This window comes from Schistocerca piceifrons, unplaced genomic scaffold (assembly GCF_021461385.2).
Source record: "Schistocerca piceifrons isolate TAMUIC-IGC-003096 unplaced genomic scaffold, iqSchPice1.1 HiC_scaffold_1279, whole genome shotgun sequence".
NCBI classification, from domain to species: Eukaryota; Metazoa; Arthropoda; class Insecta; order Orthoptera; family Acrididae; genus Schistocerca; species Schistocerca piceifrons.
This window is the reverse complement of record NW_025727101.1, coordinates 12,513-29,818: the sequence shown is the minus strand read 5'-3', so window position 1 is coordinate 29,818 and position 17,306 is coordinate 12,513. Positions and strand designations below refer to the sequence as shown.

The 17,306-nt window shown below is 51.2% G+C and overlaps 10 non-coding genes across 10 annotated transcripts; all 10 read left to right on the top strand.

Moving 5' to 3' along the window:
* The first annotated feature begins 303 nt into the window (after positions 1-303).
* Positions 304-387, top strand: Trnal-uaa. The gene has a single exon. It is a non-coding gene; the product is annotated as a tRNA-Leu (tRNA).
* A 1,572-nt stretch (positions 388-1,959) lies between these two features.
* On the top strand, positions 1,960-2,043 carry Trnal-uaa. Its single transcript has one exon. It is a non-coding gene; the product is annotated as a tRNA-Leu (tRNA).
* A 1,572-nt stretch (positions 2,044-3,615) lies between these two features.
* Positions 3,616-3,699, top strand: Trnal-uaa. The gene has a single exon. It is a non-coding gene; the product is annotated as a tRNA-Leu (tRNA).
* Positions 3,700-5,271: 1,572 nt separating this feature from the next.
* Trnal-uaa lies at positions 5,272-5,355 on the top strand. The gene has a single exon. It is a non-coding gene; the product is annotated as a tRNA-Leu (tRNA).
* A 3,228-nt stretch (positions 5,356-8,583) lies between these two features.
* Positions 8,584-8,667, top strand: Trnal-uaa. The gene has a single exon. It is a non-coding gene; the product is annotated as a tRNA-Leu (tRNA).
* Positions 8,668-10,239: 1,572 nt separating this feature from the next.
* Positions 10,240-10,323, top strand: Trnal-uaa. The gene has a single exon. It is a non-coding gene; the product is annotated as a tRNA-Leu (tRNA).
* A 1,572-nt stretch (positions 10,324-11,895) lies between these two features.
* Trnal-uaa lies at positions 11,896-11,979 on the top strand. The gene has a single exon. It is a non-coding gene; the product is annotated as a tRNA-Leu (tRNA).
* A 1,572-nt stretch (positions 11,980-13,551) lies between these two features.
* Positions 13,552-13,635, top strand: Trnal-uaa. Its single transcript has one exon. It is a non-coding gene; the product is annotated as a tRNA-Leu (tRNA).
* Positions 13,636-15,207: 1,572 nt separating this feature from the next.
* On the top strand, positions 15,208-15,291 carry Trnal-uaa. The gene has a single exon. It is a non-coding gene; the product is annotated as a tRNA-Leu (tRNA).
* A 1,572-nt stretch (positions 15,292-16,863) lies between these two features.
* Trnal-uaa lies at positions 16,864-16,947 on the top strand. Its single transcript has one exon. It is a non-coding gene; the product is annotated as a tRNA-Leu (tRNA).
* The last annotated feature ends 359 nt before the right edge of the window (positions 16,948-17,306 follow it).

Below are 17,306 nucleotides of genomic sequence, written 5' to 3'. Positions count from 1 at the left end.
GGAAACGGTCTCATTCGCCGTTCGTTAATATCTAGTTTTCTTTGCATCAATGTGAAAATGTTCCTATTACTAAATACAGTTTTGCTAGTCACAGTTCAAACTGGAAGCGACGGAAGAAAGCGGTCCAACGCGCCACATTGTTTCCCGAAAGCGAGGGTGCGTTTAGTACGCCACATCTGACATTGCGTCTCACATATTCTGAAACTGACATAATTCCATCCTACCGAAAAAAGAAACAGATTTCGGAGTGAGGTTCCTGAGGTCTTGCTAAAGATGGAAGTCACTGGAGCGCTTGTCTTGCGCGTCAGATTGGCCGAGCGGTCTAAGGCGCCAGATTTAAGCTCTGCTTCCCGTAAGGGAGCGTGGGTTCGAACCCCACATCTGACAATGCTATTTAAACATTCTGAAACTAACGTACTCCCTTGATCTTATAGAACAAGTAAATTACGCAGAAACACGCCGTGGAGATTTTACTAGAGACGACAGTGACAGCAGTGCGGGCGTCGCACGTCCGATAGCCCGAGCGGCCGAAAACAAATAGCGGAACATAGTTTCCTCGTGCCGGGTTTTAGCTCTTCTCACGGACGTTTCCGTGGTCGTTGTGTTGTGGCTCAGGGCTATTCCATTTTCCTTCCCTAAAAGGCAACGCGAGAGACTGTCAGGCAAATCCCAAGTGATCTGTACACGGACTAAGACGTCCGCACGTCTGCCAACATTCTCGCCAACTTGTATGCCGTGCCAACGACACGGGTTCATGTCCGATTACCGAAATTAGGCAGCGTTGGCCATGGTTAGTGCTCGGCTGGGTGACGAACTAGGAAGTCCGCGTGTGTTGGTTTCTTCAGTTTTGCCTTTTTCCTTAGTTTTTGGTGCTGCTGTGCGGTAATGGTACGGTCCAGCTCGCTGACCCCCCTCTTGCTCTCGGTACGCAAAGGCGCGAACGTGCGGCCACAGTCAAATGAAAGGGTCCGTTGTGTGTTTGTCGATGTGGACTCTCCCAGTCGTTTCTAGCGCCTGTCCTCTACATATACGCCCATTTGCAAGCGTCAGCTTTCGCGTCAGCCGAGCAAAGTCGAGACAAGTCGACACATGGAGACACACGATGCTGTGAATCGTAATCCGCACTAGCCTACGAAGGGAGAAGGGAAACCATTTGTACCGTTGAAAACACTCTCCTGCGTAAAGGAGACAACTTCCGTGCGATGTCCGGCCTTCGAACCCGGAGCAGCTACTTGGGAAGCAACCATGCTGACCGACACACCACCACCGCCTTCTGCTACGCGCTGCTTGCGCCATCATGTGTCGCCTTCCCTCCTGGCGCCAGAGGCCGAAGGCGATAGCGCTGCAGGCGCTCAACGCCGAGTGCAACGCGAGCACCACTGAACCCGATTTCCTGGCGCTGCTAGGGTGACATACTGTAACTAGGCGCAGAACTGACTTTCTCTGATAAATTGGCCCTTTAATGCACATCAGGGCGAACACGAAATTTCTAATATGAAGTACTCACTGACGATCCAAAGACGTTTCAGTATGTATGCGTCGGTACCACCGGGGCAGTGCCTAAGTATTGGAAAGTGAAGGCCGACAGTTAGAGCCTCACATGAAATATTTCATTGGCTTCCCACGAGTGCGTAATGCACAGCGTGGCTGTTGCTAGGAAACGGTCTCATTCGCCGTTCGTTAATATCTAGTTTTCTTTGCATCAATGTGAAAATGTTCCTATTACTAAATACAGTTTTGCTAGTCACAGTTCAAACTGGAAGCGACGGAAGAAAGCGGTCCAACGCGCCACATTGTTTCCCGAAAGCGAGGGTGCGTTTAGTACGCCACATCTGACATTGCGTCTCACATATTCTGAAACTGACATAATTCCATCCTACCGAAAAAAGAAACAGATTTCGGAGTGAGGTTCCTGAGGTCTTGCTAAAGATGGAAGTCACTGGAGCGCTTGTCTTGCGCGTCAGATTGGCCGAGCGGTCTAAGGCGCCAGATTTAAGCTCTGCTTCCCGTAAGGGAGCGTGGGTTCGAACCCCACATCTGACAATGCTATTTAAACATTCTGAAACTAACGTACTCCCTTGATCTTATAGAACAAGTAAATTACGCAGAAACACGCCGTGGAGATTTTACTAGAGACGACAGTGACAGCAGTGCGGGCGTCGCACGTCCGATAGCCCGAGCGGCCGAAAACAAATAGCGGAACATAGTTTCCTCGTGCCGGGTTTTAGCTCTTCTCACGGACGTTTCCGTGGTCGTTGTGTTGTGGCTCAGGGCTATTCCATTTTCCTTCCCTAAAAGGCAACGCGAGAGACTGTCAGGCAAATCCCAAGTGATCTGTACACGGACTAAGACGTCCGCACGTCTGCCAACATTCTCGCCAACTTGTATGCCGTGCCAACGACACGGGTTCATGTCCGATTACCGAAATTAGGCAGCGTTGGCCATGGTTAGTGCTCGGCTGGGTGACGAACTAGGAAGTCCGCGTGTGTTGGTTTCTTCAGTTTTGCCTTTTTCCTTAGTTTTTGGTGCTGCTGTGCGGTAATGGTACGGTCCAGCTCGCTGACCCCCCTCTTGCTCTCGGTACGCAAAGGCGCGAACGTGCGGCCACAGTCAAATGAAAGGGTCCGTTGTGTGTTTGTCGATGTGGACTCTCCCAGTCGTTTCTAGCGCCTGTCCTCTACATATACGCCCATTTGCAAGCGTCAGCTTTCGCGTCAGCCGAGCAAAGTCGAGACAAGTCGACACATGGAGACACACGATGCTGTGAATCGTAATCCGCACTAGCCTACGAAGGGAGAAGGGAAACCATTTGTACCGTTAAAAACACTCTCCTGCGTAAAGGAGACAACTTCCGTGCGATGTCCGGCCTTCGAACCCGGAGCAGCTACTTGGGAAGCAACCATGCTGACCGACACACCACCACCGCCTTCTGCTACGCGCTGCTTGCGCCATCATGTGTCGCCTTCCCTCCTGGCGCCAGAGGCCGAAGGCGATAGCGCTGCAGGCGCTCAACGCCGAGTGCAACGCGAGCACCACTGAACCCGATTTCCTGGCGCTGCTAGGGTGACATACTGTAACTAGGCGCAGAACTGACTTTCTCTGATAAATTGGCCCTTTAATGCACATCAGGGCGAACACGAAATTTCTAATATGAAGTACTCACTGACGATCCAAAGACGTTTCAGTATGTATGCGTCGGTACCACCGGGGCAGTGCCTAAGTATTGGAAAGTGAAGGCCGACAGTTAGAGCCTCACATGAAATATTTCATTGGCTTCCCACGAGTGCGTAATGCACAGCGTGGCTGTTGCTAGGAAACGGTCTCATTCGCCGTTCGTTAATATCTAGTTTTCTTTGCATCAATGTGAAAATGTTCCTATTACTAAATACAGTTTTGCTAGTCACAGTTCAAACTGGAAGCGACGGAAGAAAGCGGTCCAACGCGCCACATTGTTTCCCGAAAGCGAGGGTGCGTTTAGTACGCCACATCTGACATTGCGTCTCACATATTCTGAAACTGACATAATTCCATCCTACCGAAAAAAGAAACAGATTTCGGAGTGAGGTTCCTGAGGTCTTGCTAGAGATGGAAGTCACTGGAGCGCTTGTCTTGCGCGTCAGATTGGCCGAGCGGTCTAAGGCGCCAGATTTAAGCTCTGCTTCCCGTAAGGGAGCGTGGGTTCGAACCCCACATCTGACAATGCTTTTTAAACATTCTGAAACTAACGTACTCCCTTGATCTTATAGAACAAGTAAATTACGCAGAAACACGCCGTGGAGATTTTACTAGAGACGACAGTGACAGCAGTGCGGGCGTCGCACGTCCGATAGCCCGAGCGGCCGAAAACAAATAGCGGAACATAGTTTCCTCGTGCCGGGTTTTAGCTCTTCTCACGGACGTTTCCGTGGTCGTTGTGTTGTGGCTCAGGGCTATTCCATTTTCCTTCCCTAAAAGGCAACGCGAGAGACTGTCAGGCAAATCCCAAGTGATCTGTACACGGACTAAGACGTCCGCACGTCTGCCAACATTCTCGCCAACTTGTATGCCGTGCCAACGACACGGGTTCATGTCCGATTACCGAAATTAGGCAGCGTTGGCCATGGTTAGTGCTCGGCTGGGTGACGAACTAGGAAGTCCGCGTGTGTTGGTTTCTTCAGTTTTGCCTTTTTCCTTAGTTTTTGGTGCTGCTGTGCGGTAATGGTACGGTCCAGCTCGCTGACCCCCCTCTTGCTCTCGGTACGCAAAGGCGCGAACGTGCGGCCACAGTCAAATGAAAGGGTCCGTTGTGTGTTTGTCGATGTGGACTCTCCCAGTCGTTTCTAGCGCCTGTCCTCTACATATACGCCCATTTGCAAGCGTCAGCTTTCGCGTCAGCCGAGCAAAGTCGAGACAAGTCGACACATGGAGACACACGATGCTGTGAATCGTAATCCGCACTAGCCTACGAAGGGAGAAGGGAAACCATTTGTACCGTTAAAAACACTCTCCTGCGTAAAGGAGACAACTTCCGTGCGATGTCCGGCCTTCGAACCCGGAGCAGCTACTTGGGAAGCAACCATGCTGACCGACACACCACCACCGCCTTCTGCTACGCGCTGCTTGCGCCATCATGTGTCGCCTTCCCTCCTGGCGCCAGAGGCCGAAGGCGATAGCGCTGCAGGCGCTCAACGCCGAGTGCAACGCGAGCACCACTGAACCCGATTTCCTGGCGCTGCTAGGGTGACATACTGTAACTAGGCGCAGAACTGACTTTCTCTGATAAATTGGCCCTTTAATGCACATCAGGGCGAACACGAAATTTCTAATATGAAGTACTCACTGACGATCCAAAGACGTTTCAGTATGTATGCGTCGGTACCACCGGGGCAGTGCCTAAGTATTGGAAAGTGAAGGCCGACAGTTAGAGCCTCACATGAAATATTTCATTGGCTTCCCACGAGTGCGTAATGCACAGCGTGGCTGTTGCTAGGAAACGGTCTCATTCGCCGTTCGTTAATATCTAGTTTTCTTTGCATCAATGTGAAAATGTTCCTATTACTAAATACAGTTTTGCTAGTCACAGTTCAAACTGGAAGCGACGGAAGAAAGCGGTCCAACGCGCCACATTGTTTCCCGAAAGCGAGGGTGCGTTTAGTACGCCACATCTGACATTGCGTCTCACATATTCTGAAACTGACATAATTCCATCCTACCGAAAAAAGAAACAGATTTCGGAGTGAGGTTCCTGAGGTCTTGCTAGAGATGGAAGTCACTGGAGCGCTTGTCTTGCGCGTCAGATTGGCCGAGCGGTCTAAGGCGCCAGATTTAAGCTCTGCTTCCCGTAAGGGAGCGTGGGTTCGAACCCCACATCTGACAATTCTTTTTCAACATTCTGAAACTAACGTACTCCCTTGATCTTATAGAACAAGTAAATTACGCAGAAACACGCCGTGGAGATTTTACTAGAGACGACAGTGACAGCAGTGCGGGCGTCGCACGTCCGATAGCCCGAGCGGCCGAAAACAAATAGCGGAACATAGTTTCCTCGTGCCGGGTTTTAGCTCTTCTCACGGACGTTTCCGTGGTCGTTGTGTTGTGGCTCAGGGCTATTCCATTTTCCTTCCCTAAAAGGCAACGCGAGAGACTGTCAGGCAAATCCCAAGTGATCTGTACACGGACTAAGACGTCCGCACGTCTGCCAACATTCTCGCCAACTTGTATGCCGTGCCAACGACACGGGTTCATGTCCGATTACCGAAATTAGGCAGCGTTGGCCATGGTTAGTGCTCGGCTGGGTGACGAACTAGGAAGTCCGCGTGTGTTGGTTTCTTCAGTTTTGCCTTTTTCCTTAGTTTTTGGTGCTGCTGTGCGGTAAAGGTACGGTCCAGCTCGCTGACCCCCCTCTTGCTCTCGGTACGCAAAGGCGCGAACGTGCGGCCACAGTCAAATGAAAGGGTCCGTTGTGTGTTTGTCGATGTGGACTCTCCCAGTCGTTTCTAGCGCCTGTCCTCTACATATACGCCCATTTGCAAGCGTCAGCTTTCGCGTCAGCCGAACAAAGTCGAGACAAGTCGACACATGGAGACACACGATGCTGTGAATCGTAATCCGCACTAGCCTACGAAGGGAGAAGGGAAACCATTTGTACCGTTAAAAACACTCTCCTGCGTAAAGGAGACAACTTCCGTGCGATGTCCGGCCTTCGAACCCGGAGCAGCTACTTGGGAAGCAACCATGCTGACCGACACACCACCACCGCCTTCTGCTACGCGCTGCTTGCGCCATCATGTGTCGCCTTCCCTCCTGGCGCCAGAGGCCGAAGGCGATAGCGCTGCAGGCGCTCAACGCCGAGTGCAACGCGAGCACCACTGAACCCGATTTCCTGGCGCTGCTAGGGTGACATACTGTAACTAGGCGCAGAACTGACTTTCTCTGATAAATTGGCCCTTTAATGCACATCAGGGCGAACACGAAATTTCTAATATGAAGTACTCACTGACGATCCAAAGACGTTTCAGTATGTATGCGTCGGTACCACCGGGGCAGTGCCTAAGTATTGGAAAGTGAAGGCCGACAGTTAGAGCCTCACATGAAATATTTCATTGGCTTCCCACGAGTGCGTAATGCACAGCGTGGCTGTTGCTAGGAAACGGTCTCATTCGCCGTTCGTTAATATCTAGTTTTCTTTGCATCAATGTGAAAATGTTCCTATTACTAAATACAGTTTTGCTAGTCACAGTTCAAACTGGAAGCGACGGAAGAAAGCGGTCCAACGCGCCACATTGTTTCCCGAAAGCGAGGGTGCGTTTAGTACGCCACATCTGACATTGCGTCTCACATATTCTGAAACTGACATAATTCCATCCTACCGAAAAAAGAAACAGATTTCGGAGTGAGGTTCCTGAGGTCTTGCTAGAGATGGAAGTCACTGGAGCGCTTGTCTTGCGCGTCAGATTGGCCGAGCGGTCTCAGGCGCAAGATTTAAGCTCTGCTTCCCGTAAGGGAGCGTGGGTTCGAACCCCACATCTGACAATTCTTTTTCAACATTCTGAAACTAACGTACTCCCTTGATCTTATAGAACAAGTAAATTACGCAGAAACACGCCGTGGAGATTTTACTAGAGACGACAGTGACAGCAGTGCGGGCGTCGCACGTCCGATAGCCCGAGCGGCCGAAAACAAATAGCGGAACATAGTTTCCTCGTGCCGGGTTTTAGCTCTTCTCACGGACGTTTCCGTGGTCGTTGTGTTGTGGCTCAGGGCTATTCCATTTTCCTTCCCTAAAAGGCAACGCGAGAGACTGTCAGGCAAATCCCAAGTGATCTGTACACGGACTAAGACGTCCGCACGTCTGCCAACATTCTCGCCAACTTGTATGCCGTGCCAACGACACGGGTTCATGTCCGATTACCGAAATTAGGCAGCGTTGGCCATGGTTAGTGCTCGGCTGGGTGACGAACTAGGAAGTCCGCGTGTGTTGGTTTCTTCAGTTTTGCCTTTTTCCTTAGTTTTTGGTGCTGCTGTGCGGTAAAGGTACGGTCCAGCTCGCTGACCCCCCTCTTGCTCTCGGTACGCAAAGGCGCGAACGTGCGGCCACAGTCAAATGAAAGGGTCCGTTGTGTGTTTGTCGATGTGGACTCTCCCAGTCGTTTCTAGCGCCTGTCCTCTACATATACGCCCATTTGCAAGCGTCAGCTTTCGCGTCAGCCGAGCAAAGTCGAGACAAGTCGACACATGGAGACACACGATGCTGTGAATCGTAATCCGCACTAGCCTACGAAGGGAGAAGGGAAACCATTTGTACCGTTAAAAACACTCTCCTGCGTAAAGGAGACAACTTCCGTGCGATGTCCGGCCTTCGAACCCGGAGCAGCTACTTGGGAAGCAACCATGCTGACCGACACACCACCACCGCCTTCTGCTACGCGCTGCTTGCGCCATCATGTGTCGCCTTCCCTCCTGGCGCCAGAGGCCGAAGGCGATAGCGCTGCAGGCGCTCAACGCCGAGTGCAACGCGAGCACCACTGAACCCGATTTCCTGGCGCTGCTAGGGTGACATACTGTAACTAGGCGCAGAACTGACTTTCTCTGATAAATTGGCCCTTTAATGCACATCAGGGCGAACACGAAATTTCTAATATGAAGTACTCACTGACGATCCAAAGACGTTTCAGTATGTATGCGTCGGTACCACCGGGGCAGTGCCTAAGTATTGGAAAGTGAAGGCCGACAGTTAGAGCCTCACATGAAATATTTCATTGGCTTCCCACGAGTGCGTAATGCACAGCGTGGCTGTTGCTAGGAAACGGTCTCATTCGCCGTTCGTTAATATCTAGTTTTCTTTGCATCAATGTGAAAATGTTCCTATTACTAAATACAGTTTTGCTAGTCACAGTTCAAACTGGAAGCGACGGAAGAAAGCGGTCCAACGCGCCACATTGTTTCCCGAAAGCGAGGGTGCGTTTAGTACGCCACATCTGACATTGCGTCTCACATATTCTGAAACTGACATAATTCCATCCTACCGAAAAAAGAAACAGATTTCGGAGTGAGGTTCCTGAGGTCTTGCTAGAGATGGAAGTCACTGGAGCGCTTGTCTTGCGCGTCAGATTGGCCGAGCGGTCTAAGGCGCCAGATTTAAGCTCTGCTTCCCGTAAGGGAGCGTGGGTTCGAACCCCACATCTGACAATGCTTTTTAAACATTCTGAAACTAACGTACTCCCTTGATCTTATAGAACAAGTAAATTACGCAGAAACACGCCGTGGAGATTTTACTAAAGACGACAGTGACAGCAGTGCGGGCGTCGCACGTCCGATAGCCCGAGCGGCCGAAAACAAATAGCGGAACATAGTTTCCTCGTGCCGGGTTTTAGCTCTTCTCACGGACGTTTCCGTGGTCGTTGTGTTGTGGCTCAGGGCTATTCCATTTTCCTTCCCTAAAAGGCAACGCGAGAGACTGTCAGGCAAATCCCAAGTGATCTGTACACGGACTAAGACGTCCGCACGTCTGCCAACATTCTCGCCAACTTGTATGCCGTGCCAACGACACGGGTTCATGTCCGATTACCGAAATTAGGCAGCGTTGGCCATGGTTAGTGCTCGGCTGGGTGACGAACTAGGAAGTCCGCGTGTGTTGGTTTCTTCAGTTTTGCCGTTTTCCTTAGTTTTTGGTGCTGCTGTGCGGTAATGGTACGGTCCAGCTCGCTGACCCCCCTCTTGCTCTCGGTACGCAAAGGCGCGAACGTGCGGCCACAGTCAAATGAAAGGGTCCGTTGTGTGTTTGTCGATGTGGACTCTCCCAGTCGTTTCTAGCGCCTGTCCTCTACATATACGCCCATTTGCAAGCGTCAGCTTTCGCGTCAGCCGAGCAAAGTCGAGACAAGTCGACACATGGAGACACACGATGCTGTGAATCGTAATCCGCACTAGCCTACGAAGGGAGAAGGGAAACCATTTGTACCGTTGAAAACACTCTCCTGCGTAAAGGAGACAACTTCCGTGCGATGTCCGGCCTTCGAACCCGGAGCAGCTACTTGGGAAGCAACCATGCTGACCGACACACCACCACCGCCTTCTGCTACGCGCTGCTTGCGCCATCATGTGTCGCCTTCCCTCCTGGCGCCAGAGGCCGAAGGCGATAGCGCTGCAGGCGCTCAACGCCGAGTGCAACGCGAGCACCACTGAACCCGATTTCCTGGCGCTGCTAGGGTGACATACTGTAACTAGGCGCAGAACTGACTTTCTCTGATAAATTGGCCCTTTAATGCACATCAGGGCGAACACGAAATTTCTAATATGAAGTACTCACTGACGATCCAAAGACGTTTCAGTATGTATGCGTCGGTACCACCGGGGCAGTGCCTAAGTATTGGAAAGTGAAGGCCGACAGTTAGAGCCTCACATGAAATATTTCATTGGCTTCCCACGAGTGCGTAATGCACAGCGTGGCTGTTGCTAGGAAACGGTCTCATTCGCCGTTCGTTAATATCTAGTTTTCTTTGCATCAATGTGAAAATGTTCCTATTACTAAATACAGTTTTGCTAGTCACAGTTCAAACTGGAAGCGACGGAAGAAAGCGGTCCAACGCGCCACATTGTTTCCCGAAAGCGAGGGTGCGTTTAGTACGCCACATCTGACATTGCGTCTCACATATTGTGAAACTGACATAATTCCATCCTACCGAAAAAAGAAACAGATTTCGGAGTGAGGTTCCTGAGGTCTTGCTAAAGATGGAAGTCACTGGAGCGCTTGTCCTGCGGGTCAGATTGGCCGAGCGGTCTAAGGCGCCAGATTTAAGCTCTGCTTCCCGTAAGGGAGCGTGGGTTCGAACCCCACATCTGACAATTCTTTTTCAACATTCTGAAACTAACGTACTCCCTTGATCTTATAGAACAAGTAAATTACGCAGAAACACGCCGTGGAGATTTTACTAGAGACGACAGTGACAGCAGTGCGGGCGTCGCACGTCCGATAGCCCGAGCGGCCGAAAACAAATAGCGGAACATAGTTTCCTCGTGCCGGGTTTTAGCTCTTCTCACGGACGTTTCCGTGGTCGTTGTGTTGTGGCTCAGGGCTATTCCATTTTCCTTCCCTAAAAGGCAACGCGAGAGACTGTCAGGCAAATCCCAAGTGATCTGTACACGGACTAAGACGTCCGCACGTCTGCCAACATTCTCGCCAACTTGTATGCCGTGCCAACGACACGGGTTCATGTCCGATTACCGAAATTAGGCAGCGTTGGCCATGGTTAGTGCTCGGCTGGGTGACGAACTAGGAAGTCCGCGTGTGTTGGTTTCTTCAGTTTTGCCTTTTTCCTTAGTTTTTGGTGCTGCTGTGCGGTAATGGTACGGTCCAGCTCGCTGACCCCCCTCTTGCTCTCGGTACGCAAAGGCGCGAACGTGCGGCCACAGTCAAATGAAAGGGTCCGTTGTGTGTTTGTCGATGTGGACTCTCCCAGTCGTTTCTAGCGCCTGTCCTCTACATATACGCCCATTTGCAAGCGTCAGCTTTCGCGTCAGCCGAGCAAAGTCGAGACAAGTCGACACATGGAGACACACGATGCTGTGAATCGTAATCCGCACTAGCCTACGAAGGGAGAAGGGAAACCATTTGTACCGTTAAAAACACTCTCCTGCGTAAAGGAGACAACTTCCGTGCGATGTCCGGCCTTCGAACCCGGAGCAGCTACTTGGGAAGCAACCATGCTGACCGACACACCACCACCGCCTTCTGCTACGCGCTGCTTGCGCCATCATGTGTCGCCTTCCCTCCTGGCGCCAGAGGCCGAAGGCGATAGCGCTGCAGGCGCTCAACGCCGAGTGCAACGCGAGCACCACTGAACCCGATTTCCTGGCGCTGCTAGGGTGACATACTGTAACTAGGCGCAGAACTGACTTTCTCTGATAAATTGGCCCTTTAATGCACATCAGGGCGAACACGAAATTTCTAATATGAAGTACTCACTGACGATCCAAAGACGTTTCAGTATGTATGCGTCGGTACCACCGGGGCAGTGCCTAAGTATTGGAAAGTGAAGGCCGACAGTTAGAGCCTCACATGAAATATTTCATTGGCTTCCCACGAGTGCGTAATGCACAGCGTGGCTGTTGCTAGGAAACGGTCTCATTCGCCGTTCGTTAATATCTAGTTTTCTTGGCATCAATGTGAAAATGTTCCTATTACTAAATACAGTTTTGCTAGTCACAGTTCAAACTGGAAGCGACGGAAGAAAGCGGTCCAACGCGCCACATTGTTTCCCGAAAGCGAGGGTGCGTTTAGTACGCCACATCTGACATTGCGTCTCACATATTCTGAAACTGACATAATTCCATCCTACCGAAAAAAGAAACAGATTTCGGAGTGAGGTTCCTGAGGTCTTGCTAGAGATGGAAGTCACTGGAGCGCTTGTCTTGCGCGTCAGATTGGCCGAGCGGTCTAAGGCGCCAGATTTAAGCTCTGCTTCCCGTAAGGGAGCGTGGGTTCGAACCCCACATCTGACAATGCTTTTTAAACATTCTGAAACTAACGTACTCCCTTGATCTTATAGAACAAGTAAATTACGCAGAAACACGCCGTGGAGATTTTACTAGAGACGACAGTGACAGCAGTGCGGGCGTCGCACGTCCGATAGCCCGAGCGGCCGAAAACAAATAGCGGAACATAGTTTCCTCGTGCCGGGTTTTAGCTCTTCTCACGGACGTTTCCGTGGTCGTTGTGTTGTGGCTCAGGGCTATTCCATTTTCCTTCCCTAAAAGGCAACGCGAGAGACTGTCAGGCAAATCCCAAGTGATCTGTACACGGACTAAGACGTCCGCACGTCTGCCAACATTCTCGCCAACTTGTATGCCGTGCCAACGACACGGGTTCATGTCCGATTACCGAAATTAGGCAGCGTTGGCCATGGTTAGTGCTCGGCTGGGTGACGAACTAGGAAGTCCGCGTGTGTTGGTTTCTTCAGTTTTGCCTTTTTCCTTAGTTTTTGGTGCTGCTGTGCGGTAATGGTACGGTCCAGCTCGCTGACCCCCCTCTTGCTCTCGGTACGCAAAGGCGCGAACGTGCGGCCACAGTCAAATGAAAGGGTCCGTTGTGTGTTTGTCGATGTGGACTCTCCCAGTCGTTTCTAGCGCCTGTCCTCTACATATACGCCCATTTGCAAGCGTCAGCTTTCGCGTCAGCCGAGCAAAGTCGAGACAAGTCGACACATGGAGACACACGATGCTGTGAATCGTAATCCGCACTAGCCTACGAAGGGAGAAGGGAAACCATTTGTACCGTTGAAAACACTCTCCTGCGTAAAGGAGACAACTTCCGTGCGATGTCCGGCCTTCGAACCCGGAGCAGCTACTTGGGAAGCAACCATGCTGACCGACACACCACCACCGCCTTCTGCTACGCGCTGCTTGCGCCATCATGTGTCGCCTTCCCTCCTGGCGCCAGAGGCCGAAGGCGATAGCGCTGCAGGCGCTCAACGCCGAGTGCAACGCGAGCACCACTGAACCCGATTTCCTGGCGCTGCTAGGGTGACATACTGTAACTAGGCGCAGAACTGACTTTCTCTGATAAATTGGCCCTTTAATGCACATCAGGGCGAACACGAAATTTCTAATATGAAGTACTCACTGACGATCCAAAGACGTTTCAGTATGTATGCGTCGGTACCACCGGGGCAGTGCCTAAGTATTGGAAAGTGAAGGCCGACAGTTAGAGCCTCACATGAAATATTTCATTGGCTTCCCACGAGTGCGTAATGCACAGCGTGGCTGTTGCTAGGAAACGGTCTCATTCGCCGTTCGTTAATATCTAGTTTTCTTTGCATCAATGTGAAAATGTTCCTATTACTAAATACAGTTTTGCTAGTCACAGTTCAAACTGGAAGCGACGGAAGAAAGCGGTCCAACGCGCCACATTGTTTCCCGAAAGCGAGGGTGCGTTTAGTACGCCACATCTGACATTGCGTCTCACATATTCTGAAACTGACATAATTCCATCCTACCGAAAAAAGAAACAGATTTCGGAGTGAGGTTCCTGAGGTCTTGCTAGAGATGGAAGTCACTGGAGCGCTTGTCTTGCGCGTCAGATTGGCCGAGCGGTCTAAGGCGCCAGATTTAAGCTCTGCTTCCCGTAAGGGAGCGTGGGTTCGAACCCCACATCTGACAATGCTATTTAAACATTCTGAAACTAACGTACTCCCTTGATCTTATAGAACAAGTAAATTACGCAGAAACACGCCGTGGAGATTTTACTAGAGACGACAGTGACAGCAGTGCGGGCGTCGCACGTCCGATAGCCCGAGCGGCCGAAAACAAATAGCGGAACATAGTTTCCTCGTGCCGGGTTTTAGCTCTTCTCACGGACGTTTCCGTGGTCGTTGTGTTGTGGCTCAGGGCTATTCCATTTTCCTTCCCTAAAAGGCAACGCGAGAGACTGTCAGGCAAATCCCAAGTGATCTGTACACGGACTAAGACGTCCGCACGTCTGCCAACATTCTCGCCAACTTGTATGCCGTGCCAACGACACGGGTTCATGTCCGATTACCGAAATTAGGCAGCGTTGGCCATGGTTAGTGCTCGGCTGGGTGACGAACTAGGAAGTCCGCGTGTGTTGGTTTCTTCAGTTTTGCCTTTTTCCTTAGTTTTTGGTGCTGCTGTGCGGTAATGGTACGGTCCAGCTCGCTGACCCCCCTCTTGCTCTCGGTACGCAAAGGCGCGAACGTGCGGCCACAGTCAAATGAAAGGGTCCGTTGTGTGTTTGTCGATGTGGACTCTCCCAGTCGTTTCTAGCGCCTGTCCTCTACATATACGCCCATTTGCAAGCGTCAGCTTTCGCGTCAGCCGAGCAAAGTCGAGACAAGTCGACACATGGAGACACACGATGCTGTGAATCGTAATCCGCACTAGCCTACGAAGGGAGAAGGGAAACCATTTGTACCGTTGAAAACACTCTCCTGCGTAAAGGAGACAACTTCCGTGCGATGTCCGGCCTTCGAACCCGGAGCAGCTACTTGGGAAGCAACCATGCTGACCGACACACCACCACCGCCTTCTGCTACGCGCTGCTTGCGCCATCATGTGTCGCCTTCCCTCCTGGCGCCAGAGGCCGAAGGCGATAGCGCTGCAGGCGCTCAACGCCGAGTGCAACGCGAGCACCACTGAACCCGATTTCCTGGCGCTGCTAGGGTGACATACTGTAACTAGGCGCAGAACTGACTTTCTCTGATAAATTGGCCCTTTAATGCACATCAGGGCGAACACGAAATTTCTAATATGAAGTACTCACTGACGATCCAAAGACGTTTCAGTATGTATGCGTCGGTACCACCGGGGCAGTGCCTAAGTATTGGAAAGTGAAGGCCGACAGTTAGAGCCTCACATGAAATATTTCATTGGCTTCCCACGAGTGCGTAATGCACAGCGTGGCTGTTGCTAGGAAACGGTCTCATTCGCCGTTCGTTAATATCTAGTTTTCTTTGCATCAATGTGAAAATGTTCCTATTACTAAATACAGTTTTGCTAGTCACAGTTCAAACTGGAAGCGACGGAAGAAAGCGGTCCAACGCGCCACATTGTTTCCCGAAAGCGAGGGTGCGTTTAGTACGCCACATCTGACATTGCGTCTCACATATTCTGAAACTGACATAATTCCATCCTACCGAAAAAAGAAACAGATTTCGGAGTGAGGTTCCTGAGGTCTTGCTAGAGATGGAAGTCACTGGAGCGCTTGTCTTGCGCGTCAGATTGGCCGAGCGGTCTAAGGCGCCAGATTTAAGCTCTGCTTCCCGTAAGGGAGCGTGGGTTCGAACCCCACATCTGACAATGCTATTTAAACATTCTGAAACTAACGTACTCCCTTGATCTTATAGAACAAGTAAATTACGCAGAAACACGCCGTGGAGATTTTACTAGAGACGACAGTGACAGCAGTGCGGGCGTCGCACGTCCGATAGCCCGAGCGGCCGAAAACAAATAGCGGAACATAGTTTCCTCGTGCCGGGTTTTAGCTCTTCTCACGGACGTTTCCGTGGTCGTTGTGTTGTGGCTCAGGGCTATTCCATTTTCCTTCCCTAAAAGGCAACGCGAGAGACTGTCAGGCAAATCCCAAGTGATCTGTACACGGACTAAGACGTCCGCACGTCTGCCAACATTCTCGCCAACTTGTATGCCGTGCCAACGACACGGGTTCATGTCCGATTACCGAAATTAGGCAGCGTTGGCCATGGTTAGTGCTCGGCTGGGTGACGAACTAGGAAGTCCGCGTGTGTTGGTTTCTTCAGTTTTGCCTTTTTCCTTAGTTTTTGGTGCTGCTGTGCGGTAATGGTACGGTCCAGCTCGCTGACCCCCCTCTTGCTCTCGGTACGCAAAGGCGCGAACGTGCGGCCACAGTCAAATGAAAGGGTCCGTTGTGTGTTTGTCGATGTGGACTCTCCCAGTCGTTTCTAGCGCCTGTCCTCTACATATACGCCCATTTGCAAGCGTCAGCTTTCGCGTCAGCCGAGCAAAGTCGAGACAAGTCGACACATGGAGACACACGATGCTGTGAATCGTAATCCGCACTAGCCTACGAAGGGAGAAGGGAAACCATTTGTACCGTTGAAAACACTCTCCTGCGTAAAGGAGACAACTTCCGTGCGATGTCCGGCCTTCGAACCCGGAGCAGCTACTTGGGAAGCAACCATGCTGACCGACACACCACCACCGCCTTCTGCTACGCGCTGCTTGCGCCATCATGTGTCGCCTTCCCTCCTGGCGCCAGAGGCCGAAGGCGATAGCGCTGCAGGCGCTCAACGCCGAGTGCAACGCGAGCACCACTGAACCCGATTTCCTGGCGCTGCTAGGGTGACATACTGTAACTAGGCGCAGAACTGACTTTCTCTGATAAATTGGCCCTTTAATGCACATCAGGGCGAACACGAAATTTCTAATATGAAGTACTCACTGACGATCCAAAGACGTTTCAGTATGTATGCGTCGGTACCACCGGGGCAGTGCCTAAGTATTGGAAAGTGAAGGCCGACAGTTAGAGCCTCACATGAAATATTTCATTGGCTTCCCACGAGTGCGTAATGCACAGCGTGGCTGTTGCTAGGAAACGGTCTCATTCGCCGTTCGTTAATATCTAGTTTTCTTTGCATCAATGTGAAAATGTTCCTATTACTAAATACAGTTTTGCTAGTCACAGTTCAAACTGGAAGCGACGGAAGAAAGCGGTCCAACGCGCCACATTGTTTCCCGAAAGCGAGGGTGCGTTTAGTACGCCACATCTGACATTGCGTCTCACATATTCTGAAACTGACATAATTCCATCCTACCGAAAAAAGAAACAGATTTCGGAGTGAGGTTCCTGAGGTCTTGCTAGAGATGGAAGTCACTGGAGCGCTTGTCTTGCGCGTCAGATTGGCCGAGCGGTCTAAGGCGCCAGATTTAAGCTCTGCTTCCCGTAAGGGAGCGTGGGTTCGAACCCCACATCTGACAATGCTATTTAAACATTCTGAAACTAACGTACTCCCTTGATCTTATAGAACAAGTAAATTACGCAGAAACACGCCGTGGAGATTTTACTAGAGACGACAGTGACAGCAGTGCGGGCGTCGCACGTCCGATAGCCCGAGCGGCCGAAAACAAATAGCGGAACATAGTTTCCTCGTGCCGGGTTTTAGCTCTTCTCACGGACGTTTCCGTGGTCGTTGTGTTGTGGCTCAGGGCTATTCCATTTTCCTTCCCTAAAAGGCAACGCGAGAGACTGTCAGGCAAATCCCAAGTGATCTGTACACGGACTAAGACGTCCGCACGTCTGCCAACATTCTCGCCAACTTGTATGCCGTGCCAACGAC